Source organism: Calliphora vicina, chromosome 5 (assembly GCF_958450345.1).
Source record: "Calliphora vicina chromosome 5, idCalVici1.1, whole genome shotgun sequence".
Lineage (NCBI taxonomy): Eukaryota > Metazoa > Arthropoda > Insecta > Diptera > Calliphoridae > Calliphora > Calliphora vicina.
The window spans coordinates 90,090,319-90,103,818 of NC_088784.1; positions in this window are offsets into that span (position 1 = coordinate 90,090,319).

Genomic DNA, 13,500 nt, shown 5'->3' on the forward strand with positions numbered 1-13,500 from the left:
CCGTACCTGCGATTTAAATTTTGCGTTTTTCAAGAAAAACTAATTTTTTGTCCATAATTAGGGGAATGAGCCCAATTTCCTTACTGTTATACATTTTAAGTAAAACTTATTCATAGTATTATAATCCTGGTAATTTTAAATATGGTCTGAAAGTTTTACTAAAATCGGAAAACGTTAACCTTTAAATCGTGAAGGTCAAAGGTCAAATTTTTCAATATTTGGAATTTCTAATGAAAAGATAGCGAAATGTTATATATTTTTGGGCCGATTTTAATGCAACTTAAGGAAAATATAACATAAAGTCCAGAATTTAAAATAACAGCACAAAAATGGAAATTAACCCTTAGCAGCACTTGGGGTCCAAATTATCCTCAACTTTTAAAATCACGAAAAACACAACCATTTTGACCCCAAGTCCTCTTAAAGGTTAAAATTCAGTTTTGCACTGTGGTTGTAAATGCTAGACCCCAATATATATTTTCCTCAAGTTTCATGAAAATCGGCCCAAAAATATATAACATTTCGCTATCTTTTCATTAGAAATTCCAAATATTGAAAAATTTGACCTTTGACCTTCACGATTCAAAGGTTAGCGTTTTCCGATTTTAGTAAAACTTTCAGCACATATTTAAAGTTACAAGGACTATAATATTATGAATAGGTTTTACTTAAAATTTATAACAGTAAAGAAATTGGGCTCATTCCCCTAATTATGGACAAAAAATTAGTTTTTCTTGAAAAACGCAAAATTTAAATCGCAGGCACGGAAAAACTGTAAGAGGTATTGACATAATTTTTTCATATTTTTATTCCCTATTTCGATCTCAATAAACCCCAATGTAATGATCGAAAAAATCTGAAATTTGTTTAACAAAATTTTTATTAATTTGAAAATGGAGTTTAGAAACAGCCGTTAAAAAAAATTATATTTTTTGGCCATACCTGCGAATAGGTTAATGGTATCCTACGAAGACAAAAACTCATACACAAGTAAATACGGATATATTTTAAATAATAATTAGCTTTTATTTTAATTTTTCTCGAAATATGTTAATTTTTTTTCCTAAATTTTTTGTTCAAGTGGCCTGAAACACGTTAATGGTCTGGCGAATTTGTAATAACTTTAACATTTTTTAATCAAATTTTGTCATTTATATCTCATTACAACGATAATTACGTACATATTTCGATTCTTTTGCATTCAATTGCAAAAGTATTTATTTAGTAGCAAAATTTTTTCAAAAACTGAAAAATGATTACTATGGTTTGATATCGACTATGCAAATTTTGTCCTTAAAGTTGAATTTTACTTGAAAAATAGGCGTTTTTTGGATGGTCCTGGTCCCCTCGGTGTCAATAATTTTCAAATTAGTTTTCATTTAAAATATGTAAACCTCTAATGCCATGGCAAATATAATTGATTTTTCATTTCAAAAACTCAAGTAACAGTTGCTAAAATCGTACTTAAATTATTTTAAAAAGCTTTCAAAGTTTTTGAAATGAAATTTCAGTTATATTTGCATTTATTGTCATTTTGCGTTGAGTGCCTTGAGGTATTCTTAAGCGTTAGAGGGTTAATGTAAAGTTAGCTTTTCAAAAAATATAAATTCCCTATACATCTTTAAGAAATTTTTACATTTTATAAATTTAAATGCATATAACTTTGGAGTCAGTCATGATTTTGAAACAATGGAGAAAATCAGGAAATATTTGGACCTGCTGTTATAAAAAAAACTGGAGTAAATTGTGTAAAAATTTTTAAATTAAATTTCTAATGATTTATTTCCCTCTTTTTTCAATACCACTGTGCGATGTCAGGAAATGTTTATATTTAGCCACATTTTCTCAATCTCTGGTTATTTTTGGAAGTATATCGTTACGAAAAACTATAACCAGTGATTGAGAAAATGAGACATTTAATGTTTTTGGAATATATTGCTACTTTGACCCAAAAATAAAGAGTGCGACCTCTAACAGTGCCGATATTGTTCGCTGTGAAAATTAGTCCAGCACATAGCCGTACAGTTGAATCGGCTATATGAAATGAAAAAAAATTTCTGTCAGCTACCAGACTGTCTCTGTGTTTCGAAAGTAAAATTTGCGTTATTCCTGATTTGATAGTATGTATTTCTCTTAATTGCAGTGGAAACAGGTAGGAAGGCATTTTCCTAAAATAAAACGAAATGTGATCAAAACAGTTTATATTTTTTTAACAACAAGTATCAGCTTAATACTTTAACCACATGCAGTTCATTGCATATGTTTAACTCAACTGATTAATTCATTCGCTAAATTTTGATTTAAGGATATGACTTTTGTTCTTCAGCACAATCTACGCTGTATTTATGTGTGACTGTATAATCTTGAAAATTCAATAAAATTCATGGTTGCTGGCGCTGCTACTTTTACTTTAGTAACTACATATAATACTTATATATACATACATACACACCAGAACCCAATTCTGTAAATACATATTTTGTAGCATTTACTTGGCTAGGATCTGGGTTCAAATACTAAATTGCATACAAAAATATTATATGAAACTTAAAACAAACTTTTCACTTCCGTTTCACTGATGTTGACTATGAAAAAAATAATGAAAAAAAACAAGTGTACTAGAAACAAAATATAGGAAAAAACAGTGTACAAGAAAAAAGCGCTAAAGAATCAAGAGTTTTTTGGAAGTTTAGTTCATTTTAAGCAGGATGTCCAAATCCAAGCATCAGCACACAAACAACCAGAAAATTTTTGCGCTGCTGCCACTTGTAGCAAAAGCATAACTAACGTTCGTTAGTAAATTAAGTTGAGTTATAATAATAATGGTCTTAGCAAGAAAACAAAAAAAAAAAAAAAAAAAAAACATAAAAACTAACAAAAAGACATAGCAAACGGAAAAGCAGTTGTACTGTTCCAAACTACTTGAAGTACTTTATATATGTACTCATTGTACTGCAGCTACATTGAAAGAAACATCGTTCATTGTGATCAGGTAACGATTTGAATGATAATTGTTTGTTATATTAATGAAATTTTTGAATTTAAAAATTAATTTTAAGGTGGCTTTAATGGAATGAAAATCTTAGTTTAAGCCTCTAAACATGCATTAATTATTTTGTTACAAATGTACTGCTGATGCTGAAAATTTGAACAAACAAATTTGCACATTTTATTTGAAGATTCGAGTTTTGGGTCAAAGTAGTAATATTTAAAAAAAATAAATGTTGAAACAAAATTCCAATTAGAAAAAAACAACTGTATATCAAAGAAAGCTGAAAATTGCCTGCCAAATTTTACATATAAAAATATATTTTTAAACGAAATTTCCAAAAAAAAAAACTTTTTTCAATTCTTATAAATGTATGTCTTAAAATTGCGGGATTTTTTGTTAAATTTGTAGCTTTTACTTTGAAACATTTGTTCAATAAAAATTAATTCAAAGTATTCAACGTTGCACAGTGGGGCAGAATCAAAATTTTTTGGAAATAAATCAGGCATTTCTAAATAATCCGATCGGGATAAAATTTGACGTGGGCGTGTACAAAGAGTAATCGAGTTTATCTCATTAAAATGAACCCTACAAATGATCCAGGGGCGGCGCTATGGTGCTCAAATTAGGGTACCTTCGACATGTAAAATTTTTAAACACGTGCAATTTGTTTCCTATCCGATTTCAAAGATTTTTATATTTTTGGAAAACGCTCGGCTAGATCTTGAAAAAACATGTTTGTGTGTGGTTTTTATCTCTAATAATTTCCGAGTTATAGGCATTTAAAAATTAAAATTTGTTTGTTAGGCAACTAAATTATTAATAACATACAAAAGACTTCGGAGCAATATCAATTATGGATCCAAAAATAAACGATTTTCTATTTAAGTTATCAAAAAATAGTTGATTTTTGTTGTTTCTTGGTCGAAAAGGTGGCTTAACCCTTTTCTTATTAAAAATAAACTTTCTTTGAGAACATATAACAATTTTATATTCTTCTGTAAGGTATCTTTACGAAGAACATTTGGGTATATAAAATACGTTCTACTTTTCTAGTATGTCGCCCTTACGCCCTTCGGAATGTGGCCTATTTTTTATAAAAATTTCACATCTACGCCACATGTTCTAAAATCCCAAAGCTGAGATCAAAAAACGCGAAGCAATTTATACCCAAAGTAATTTCCCAGCCCCGAAGGAAATTTGAACCCTATAGGCAAAATTGTAAAAAATACCATTTTTTGGATTTTTGCTCAAATTTTTAGGAATTATGGGATTCCCTTGAACTTTTGACATGTTTTTTTACATTTTGTTATTTAGAATGACAAATTTAAAAAACGTTGAAAATTTCATTTAGTTCTGTTGATAAATAAAGATTTTATTACATATTTATTGAGATTCTAAAACTGAAATTTGTATCAAAATTTCAATAGGATTGCAAATATTAGGAACAATTTAATCCACATTTATTGCAATTTATATTTTTTTGTTTAGATAAATTAATTTTTGGTCTTACAAAAAAAATTTCAAGTCAATATCTCAATTATATTCAAAAAAAATATGCCACTTTAAAAATCCGTTCATCAAAATATCGCACTTTTTCGTACTAAAAAATTTGTATAAATTTTCTTAATATTGTACTCAACATAAGTAAGTCAATGGTTCTGACTCAGTCTCATTAAGAAAATTTATACAAATTTTTTGATGAACGGATTTTTTGGCTACTCCCATGTCAAATTTTATCCATTTAGAAATGCCAGATTTATTTCCAAAAAATTTTGATACGGCATCTCGGGAAGTACTGGAGATATTGTTATGAAATTTCACATGGTTGGACCTGAGGTGTTTTCGAGTTGATTTATATTTGTTCAGCTTCCTAGTGGTAATGGGGACTAGTACGTAGCGCCTCAAAGTAGGTCACCCCTGGTCTCAAATTTTTTTAAAAAATCGCTAAAACTCCATTTATGATACGAATGAGCTGCATTTTAAAATATAAGTATTTCTTGAGAAGATCTAAAAAAATATGCTCACACGTCTTGGTTATTTTTTTCAATTTTGCTCAATCTTTTTTATTAGATATGACGGGGGTACGAAGGGTCGAAATTTTTCCTTAAAATATCAGCTATATTGGTGATAAAATTCTAAATAAAACTACACAAAACTTGCTAACAGTTATATCGTTCCTATAAAAAGTTACACGCATCCAAAGTTGGAACGTATTTTTTAAGTTTTTCCCAAAAAGACCCATTTATATTTTCTTTTATAAAAAGCAATTTTCTTCGCGGCTATATAAGATTTTTTTCCAGAAAGATAACTTTATTTAAAAGCGTGTAAAGTAAAACTTGGCTCACTTAAGTGGACATAACACACCCCTAACCTATACAAACTTGGAAAATTTTTAAAAACAATTTTAGATCCACCAAAAAGCTTCATATTTGTATAACCCTATTTATTTATTAAATACTTGCAAAGTTCTTTTTACTAACACATGGTAAATAACATCACGGTAGGCACTTTTCTAAAAAAAAACTCAGTTTTTGGAACACTTTTTCCTCGTTTTAGGAATTTCGGTACTTGAAAATAAAAAATGTTAAAGATTATAATGCCATTGCTTAAGGACATTTGAATCTATATTTTTTCCAAATTTTGTTATGATATATTTAACTGTTAAAATTTTACATTAATTTAAATTTTATATTTTTTTTCATGGAAAATCATCAGATTATAATATTTTTAGTTTTTAAGGTAAATGACGTCCGAAAAATTTATAAAATTATTTAATTTTACTAAAATATCAATCTTCAAGTCCTAAGGGTTTCAACAATATCAAATTTTTATATAATAAGCCTTAATTTACTCCTCAGAACTTCCACAAACCATGTCCCCTTTCAAAAATGTCAACGTTTTTTCATATATTGCGTTCAAAACATCGAACAAATTAAAAAAATAGACCAATAAACCTAAATATCTCCTCGACTAATAAATTTAACCTACACGTGTAAGCATACTTTTTGTAGATCTTCTCAAGCACTATTTATATTTTAAATTCCAGCTCATTGGTATCATAAATGGATTTTTGAGAATTTTTTTAAAATATTAGAGACCCGAGGTGACCAAACAGCTGAAGAGTGCAAAAATCCATGAATTACGCTTTAAAAAGCTTGCTCTTCGACCCTATTCTCCGGATTATGCTCCAAGTGACTTTTTCTGGTTTCCAAACATGAAGAAATTTTTCGAGATTTGACTCAAACGATGAAATAAATCATCTCACAAAAAATATCGATTTTGATGACCTCGACTAATCTTACTTTTTTTTTTTGGGAGAGATATCGAAATTGGAGAAAATTTGGACAAAATGCATAGACCTCAAAGGAGAGCTCTATAAATAATTTTTTTTTTAAAAAAAACCTGTGTTTTATTCAAAAAGTCACGGACTTTTTGAACCACCCTCATATTTATATGTATTCAAAACTATTTGGAACTCGATTCCACGTTAACCCATAATTGGAACACATTTGAAAATTCATTTTTAAATCCTCATTATGGTGGTTATTAGAACCGAAGAGAATTTATTATTTATTTTTAAATTTTTTCAAAAATTTGTTTAATATATTGTATTTCTTTAAGTGTACTTGCATTTAGTACAAGTAAATAGTTGCGGATATTTAATGTTTGTTTATCCATTTGGCTGGCTGGACGACATCTAAACATCAGGAGACTTGTAGTTTTTTTCAATTTCTTCTTACCTTATACCCAAATAGTGTCCTATAGTCGCTTGGCAATTTGTAAGACTGTGTAGCATTTGTATATAGTTGTTTAGTTACGACTGATTTTCTACTCCTGGTGTTTGCCACTTATCAATGACAATCACACAATTGCAGCAACTTGTGTTGCCAATAAACAAACACTAAATCCTTGGTGTATTTTTGTGTACATTCGACCACAGGACCTCTTAGATAGGTAAGCGAAAATATTGCAGGATTCAAGTTACCCAGCCAACCTCAGAGGGAATGCTTTAATGTTAAAGAGCATGGAAATGGTATTCAAGTTACCCACTAAAGCTCTAAGGAAATGTTTTAAAATTAAAAATTATGAGGATGGAGTTATGTTTAAAGAGGTCATTTAAATATTTAATGAAAAATGCATTTGTTCCTTTATTAGCTATTGGTTTCTTTGCATATTAAAGAATTTACGAGATCAATTGTAAAATAACTACTAAAATTTAACTTTACTAAACATTTGTTATGTAAATATTGTAGCGAAACTTTAACTATTTTATATTTGAAATCAAGCTGTTTGCTGGAGTACACACACTATCCATCCAATATAACAAACATTTCCTCTACTTCCGGTTAGAAGTTTTGCAAAAAAAAAACCAACTAATGTGTTTTAAAAATACGAAATTTTTGTAATTCATAGAAATTATTTTTAAAATTTGTTTTTTTTTAAATTTATTTTTACTACTGCTGGTCGAAGCAAATCTAATTTCATTAATTTCCCATCTAATCATTTCACAATTCCCCACACTCACCTTTCACTAAAAGAAATTAGGTAAAGAAGAAAAAGAAAATAAAAAGTAAAAACTACGAAAAACTGAAAGGAAGGACAGAACTTCTTTTCCAACTACAACATCATAAGGTAAACAATGGATTACAACAAATAAACCTATATTTTATATTAAAAAAAAACAATTCAGCCAAAGAAAAACCCAAAAACAAACTGAAAACGATATGTTTTAAATGTTTCGGTGTATATTTCGTCTTAAGCATTTCAAATGAAAAAAGGAAAAATTCAACCGACATTTATGCCGAAAAATAAAATTTCAATTTGCTGCAGAAACATATTGAAACATTTACACGCATCGCTGAAATTCAGACAACAAATTAGGGTGGTCTCAAAAGGAAAGTTTTGAATGTTTCCAACAATAACTCAAGGAAAGAAAATCGAAAAAATTTAAAGGCTTTTTAAACCACTATACAATTTTGATATATTATGGTTCCAGTAGTACAAATATGGTCCAAATTTTAAATTTGATGGAGAGGTTTTTTTAAAATTTTTTGTAAAATTGTGAATTTTTTTTATTCTATGGAGAAGTTTTTTTTTTAATTTTTTATACCCTACACCACCATAGTGGGGAGGTATTATGCGTTTGTGGAGATGTGTGTAACGCCCAAAAATATCCGTCCTTCTGGCTGGCTGGCCGGCTCACAGTGGGGCAGAATCGAAATTTTTTGGAAATAAATCTTGCATTTCTAAACGGCTGGTCCGATCGGGATAAAATTTGAACTGGGCATAGCCAAGGAGTATTCGAGTTTAAGTTATTAAAATGGGCCCTACGAATAATCCAGGGACAGCGCTATGGGGGCTCAAAGTAGGGTACCTTCGACATTTAAAATTTTTAAACACGTGCCATTTTTTTGTTTCCCATCCGATTTCAAAGAATTTTATATTTTTGGAAAGCGCTCGGCTAGATCTTGAAAAAATATGCTTGCGTGTGCTATTTATCTCTTATAATTTTCTAGTTATAGGCATTTCAAAATTGAAATTTTAAAATTTTGCCATACCTTGGTCCGTTTTTTTAAAAATATAGGGCGCACTTTTGGACCGAATGGGCTCGAATTTTTTTTTGTTAGTTAGACAACTAAATTACCAACAACATACAAAAGATTTCAGAGCAATACCGATTACGAATCCAAAAATAACAGATTTTCAATTTAAATATTCAAAAAATAGTATATATTTGCTGTTTTTTGGACAAAAAGGTGACAACTTTCAAAAACAACTTTCTTTAAGAACATACATATAACAATTTTATGTTTTTCTATAAAGTTTCTTTACGGAGAACATTTTGGTATAAAAAACATGTCCTATTTTTCGATCATGTCGGCCCTACGCCCTTTGGAAATTGACCTATTTTTTTTTATCAAAATTTCAACTTTGGGCCACATGTTCTAAAATCCCAAAGCTGGGATCAGAAAACGGAAAGCAGTTTTGGAAACCCTGATGTGTTCCCTATTTATCTCTAAAGTATTTTCCCAGCCCCGAAGGAAAAGTGGAAAAGTAGACAAAATTGTAAAAAATACCATTTTTGTGATTTTCGCTCCAATTTTTAGGAATTGCGGGATTCCCTTTGATCTTTTGACAAGTTTTTTTACAACTTGTTATTTAGAATGAGAAACTTAAAGAACGCTGAAAATTTCATTGAGTTCCGTTAATAAATAAAGATTTTATTACATATTACATATTCATTGAGTTTCTAAAACTAAAATTTATATCAAAATTTTAATAGGATTGCAAATATTAGGAACAATTTGATCCATGTTTTTTCCGAGCTATATTTTTTTGTTTAGATAAGTTAATTTTTGGTCTTACAAAAAGTCAATATCTCAATTACATTCAAAAATATGCCACTTTAAAACTCCGTCCTTCAAAAATATTGCACTTTTTAATTTTTTGTGAATTTTTTAGACATTTCTCCAAATAATTTATGATAACTCGAAAAGGGTTAGTCCAATATTATTAAAATAAACTCAGAAACGTTTACACTTACATAACCTTTAATCCGTTTATATACTGCGTTTAAATCGGCTCAGTAGTTTCGAAGTTATAATAACAAATTCAAGCAAAAATATATTTTTTATGTGAAAATATAAAATTTTTTTGTTTTAAAAAAGTAATGAAAAATTTAAAGCTACAGAAATTGTTCAAGTTTATTGATTTATCACAAAGTTAAATATAACAGCAACAAAACGAGTTATCGATCATAAAAATCGATGGATTCTTTTCGATTTTATTCACAATTAAGTGAATTCGCTAATTTTCACAGAATTTTCCTTTTTTTGTTTGATATACATAAAAGTGAGTAGTTAATGTTCTTATTTCGATTGATTGAATTTTGAAAACATTTTCCCCATACTATGTACTAATTTTCAGTTCAGTAGTTTCGGAGTTATAATAACAAATTGAAGCAAAAAATATATTTTTTACGTAGAAATAGCAAATTTTTGTGTTTTAAAAAATTCATGAAAAATTGAAGACAGCAAAACTTGTTCAAGTTTATTGATTTATTGCAAAGCTAAATATAAGAACAACAAAATGACATATCGATCATAAAAATCAATGAATTCTTTTTGAATTTATTCACAATTAAGTGAATTCGCTCATTTTCACAAAATTTTACTTTTTTGTTTGATATGCATAAAATTGAGTAGTTAATATTCTTCTTTCGATTGATTGAATTTGGAAAACATTTTCCGCATGCTATGTAAAAATTTTGACATATATATTGCGTTTCAATCTGCTCAGTAGTTTCACGTTGAGACTGCTGAGCATTCTCATCATTGTGCCAGCAACGGGGACCAATGTAAACTTACAATACTTTTTTTTCTGAATTGTGTTTTTCATAAAATCCCAAAAATACAGATTTTTGGGATTTGTATCGAGTTTACAACGTTTTGCAGCGTTAATATGTATACATTTATCTGTTTATTTCTGTATTCCCAAGAATCTTCTACTTTACCAAAAATATTACTTTATTATTAGTTTTGAGTTCTTTTTATTTTGTCATTATTTGGTCATTTTCTTTTATGGTTTGAGATTCTTTTTAAAATTCTACAGGAATGCTGACATACATATGTGTTGTATTATGTAAGGAGGTTGTGTACCTCTGATTGTGTTTACATGTTGCTTTATGAATTATATATGTTTAGAGTTTTGAGTTTTCTATGTGAATTTTATTTTTATATTTGTTTTCAAACCATATTCAAGTAAGAAATTATAGTCGGTCAACACCAACTGAAATAGGTCTTACACAATTAAGTCCGGATTATCATAAAATTTAGTAATAAGATTTGCATGATTCTTATTATTGTTAAAATTTATTTTGGTACCAATATTTATAATTGGTGTTCACATTATTTTCGAAAGTGAGTTTTAAATTTGTGTTATGGACTCATGCTTTACAAATTCGATAGTATAATTATACCCTTCACCTTCGTGAGAAGGGTATATATAAATTTGTCATTCCGTTTGTAATTTCTACATTTTTCATTTCCGACCCTATAAAGTATATATATTCTGGATCCTTATAGATAGCGGAGTCGATTAAGCCATGTCCGTCTGTCTGTCTGTCCGTCTGTCTGTTGAAATCAATTTTCTGAAGACCCTAGACATCCTCGGGATCCAAATCTTCAATAATTCTGTCAGACATGCTTTCGAGAAGTTTGCTATTTAAAATCAGCAAAATCGGTCCATAAATAACGGAGATATGAGCAAAAAACCGGGACAACCTCGATTTTTGACCTATTTTTGATCTATATCTGGATTACTAAGTCATTAATATAGACAATATGGATATCTAATGATAGATATTTCAAAGTCCATTGGAACGATGTAGATAGTAAGTTGCACCTACAATGGGTCAAAATCGGGAATAATAGTTTTAAATTGCCGCATATGGAGTGAGATCAATCCACAGACCCAACAGACTCCATTACATCCACAAAAAATGCCCCGTTTGGTGCGGATTACACGCTGAAGGCATCATCGGACCATATTTCTGCAATTCCCGAGATCATTTTCAAATGAATTTTATATGAACACATTTATTTTGTCTAAGACTTTTTTCCTGGAGACATTTTTATAAGCACCAGGTTTAATTGGACCGCCTTGGCCCGACAAAAACAAATTTTACCAAAGACAGAAGAACGTGCATTAGGTCATAGTTAAATCGCAGTCAATACAATTTGACTAATATTTTTGGGCGTTACAAACATCTGCACAATAAATGTAACCTGATATACTTATGAAATAACGAACTTTTTAAAATGTTAAATATTAATTTGTTGATTTATTTTTCCATGTTTGGTTTTCTTTAAGTTGCTATGTAATAATTATATGTTTGTAATAAATTATTAAGTTATTTTTGAGCTAAAAGAATTTTAAACTATAAAGAAAACTTTGCGCACCACAAAAGAAATGCAGTTAAATACTAAAGGCCAACTATGAAAAAACTTTGTTCATAAGTTATTGGAAAACAAAATTCCAATTCCAAATAGCTTTTGTATTTCATGTACCCATTAATGTTTCAATAACAAATTTACAGATTTCTTGACATAAATAACCCATTATAACTTGATAACAAAAAGTCATAAAATTTCATGCATATTTCAAATCCCAAATTTTATAATTTCAAAAAATTAAAAAATATTGCTTCCAGTTATAATATATGCTATAATAAATTAATGAAAAATTAAAATTTATACGACTGTACTTATTTCGGGTTAGAGTGGGGACCGATTTGAAATTCAATAATTAATTATTGGTGACAAATTTGTTAAAATTACTTCTTATAGCCGACTGCACCGAAGTTGCTTAATGTATAACCGAAATCTAAACCGTTTATATTGGTGTTTATTAATTTCATTCACAGCTCATACTCTTTAGAACAATTTTTTTTAAACTAATAACCCAAATAAATGATTTAAATTATTTATTTATTCATTTATTTGCACAATTTATATTAAAATAACATGAATTTATTTTGTTTTAAATATATAATTATATTGTTCTGTGCATGGTTGTAAAAATATGAACTATTTGCAGTAAGACAGAGATATTCATTGAAATTTCAAGTTAATTTAAGCCACATATTTTAGAATTCAACAAAATGTATGGAAAATTACTTAATTGAGTTCGGGTGAAATCACAAAATTACTTATTTAATTTCTAACATTTCGTTGCATTTCGTTCTAATACTTAATTGCAGATTATTTCTTTGAGTTGCTGATTTATGATAATTTTAAATTTCTAGGACATTGTTAAGCCTTTTATATCTGGGGTCAAAATTGAAAATGCGAGAATTTTTAAAATTTTTATCTTTTATTTTGAAAAATTTTGTTAGCTATGACCTTTTCCCATCTCTCTGGTAACATATGGATTCACTGCCAAAAGAACTGCTCATCTTTTGAGGCCAAGAATGAATCAAGCCAATTTCGGATACTCTGTTCTCAAGAGAGAGCGTTCTGCATACATCGAAACAAATAGTAGTCGGACGAGGCAAGGTCTGGACTATAAAGCGGGTGGAACAAAACTTAGTTTTCGAGCGTTTTTCGGTCAATCGCCAATCAGTTGTGTTCGGTTCAGGTTCCCAGTGATGCTTTGGCCATATTTCAGCTGCTCGTTATAGATAGGACCCTTATAGTCATCAAACTTATTTTGCTGACCTAGACGATCTTTGTCTTCCATGTCAAAATCAGCACTTCTCAACCGCTGAAAGACTTTTACCATAAGCATTGGTTAGCAATCGGTATTCGTCAGCTGCACCTTTTTTTATTCGTTGACACAAAATTCGACATATTCGAAGCAAAAAAAAAAAATCCTGCGTTTTTCAAAATATTAAGTTAATGAAATTTATTTGTTTAGATTAATTTTAGTACTTCAGTAAATTATAAGTTATTGTTATTTATTCAGCGTTTTGTATAAGTTTACACAGGCCAACAAAATCAAAAACATTC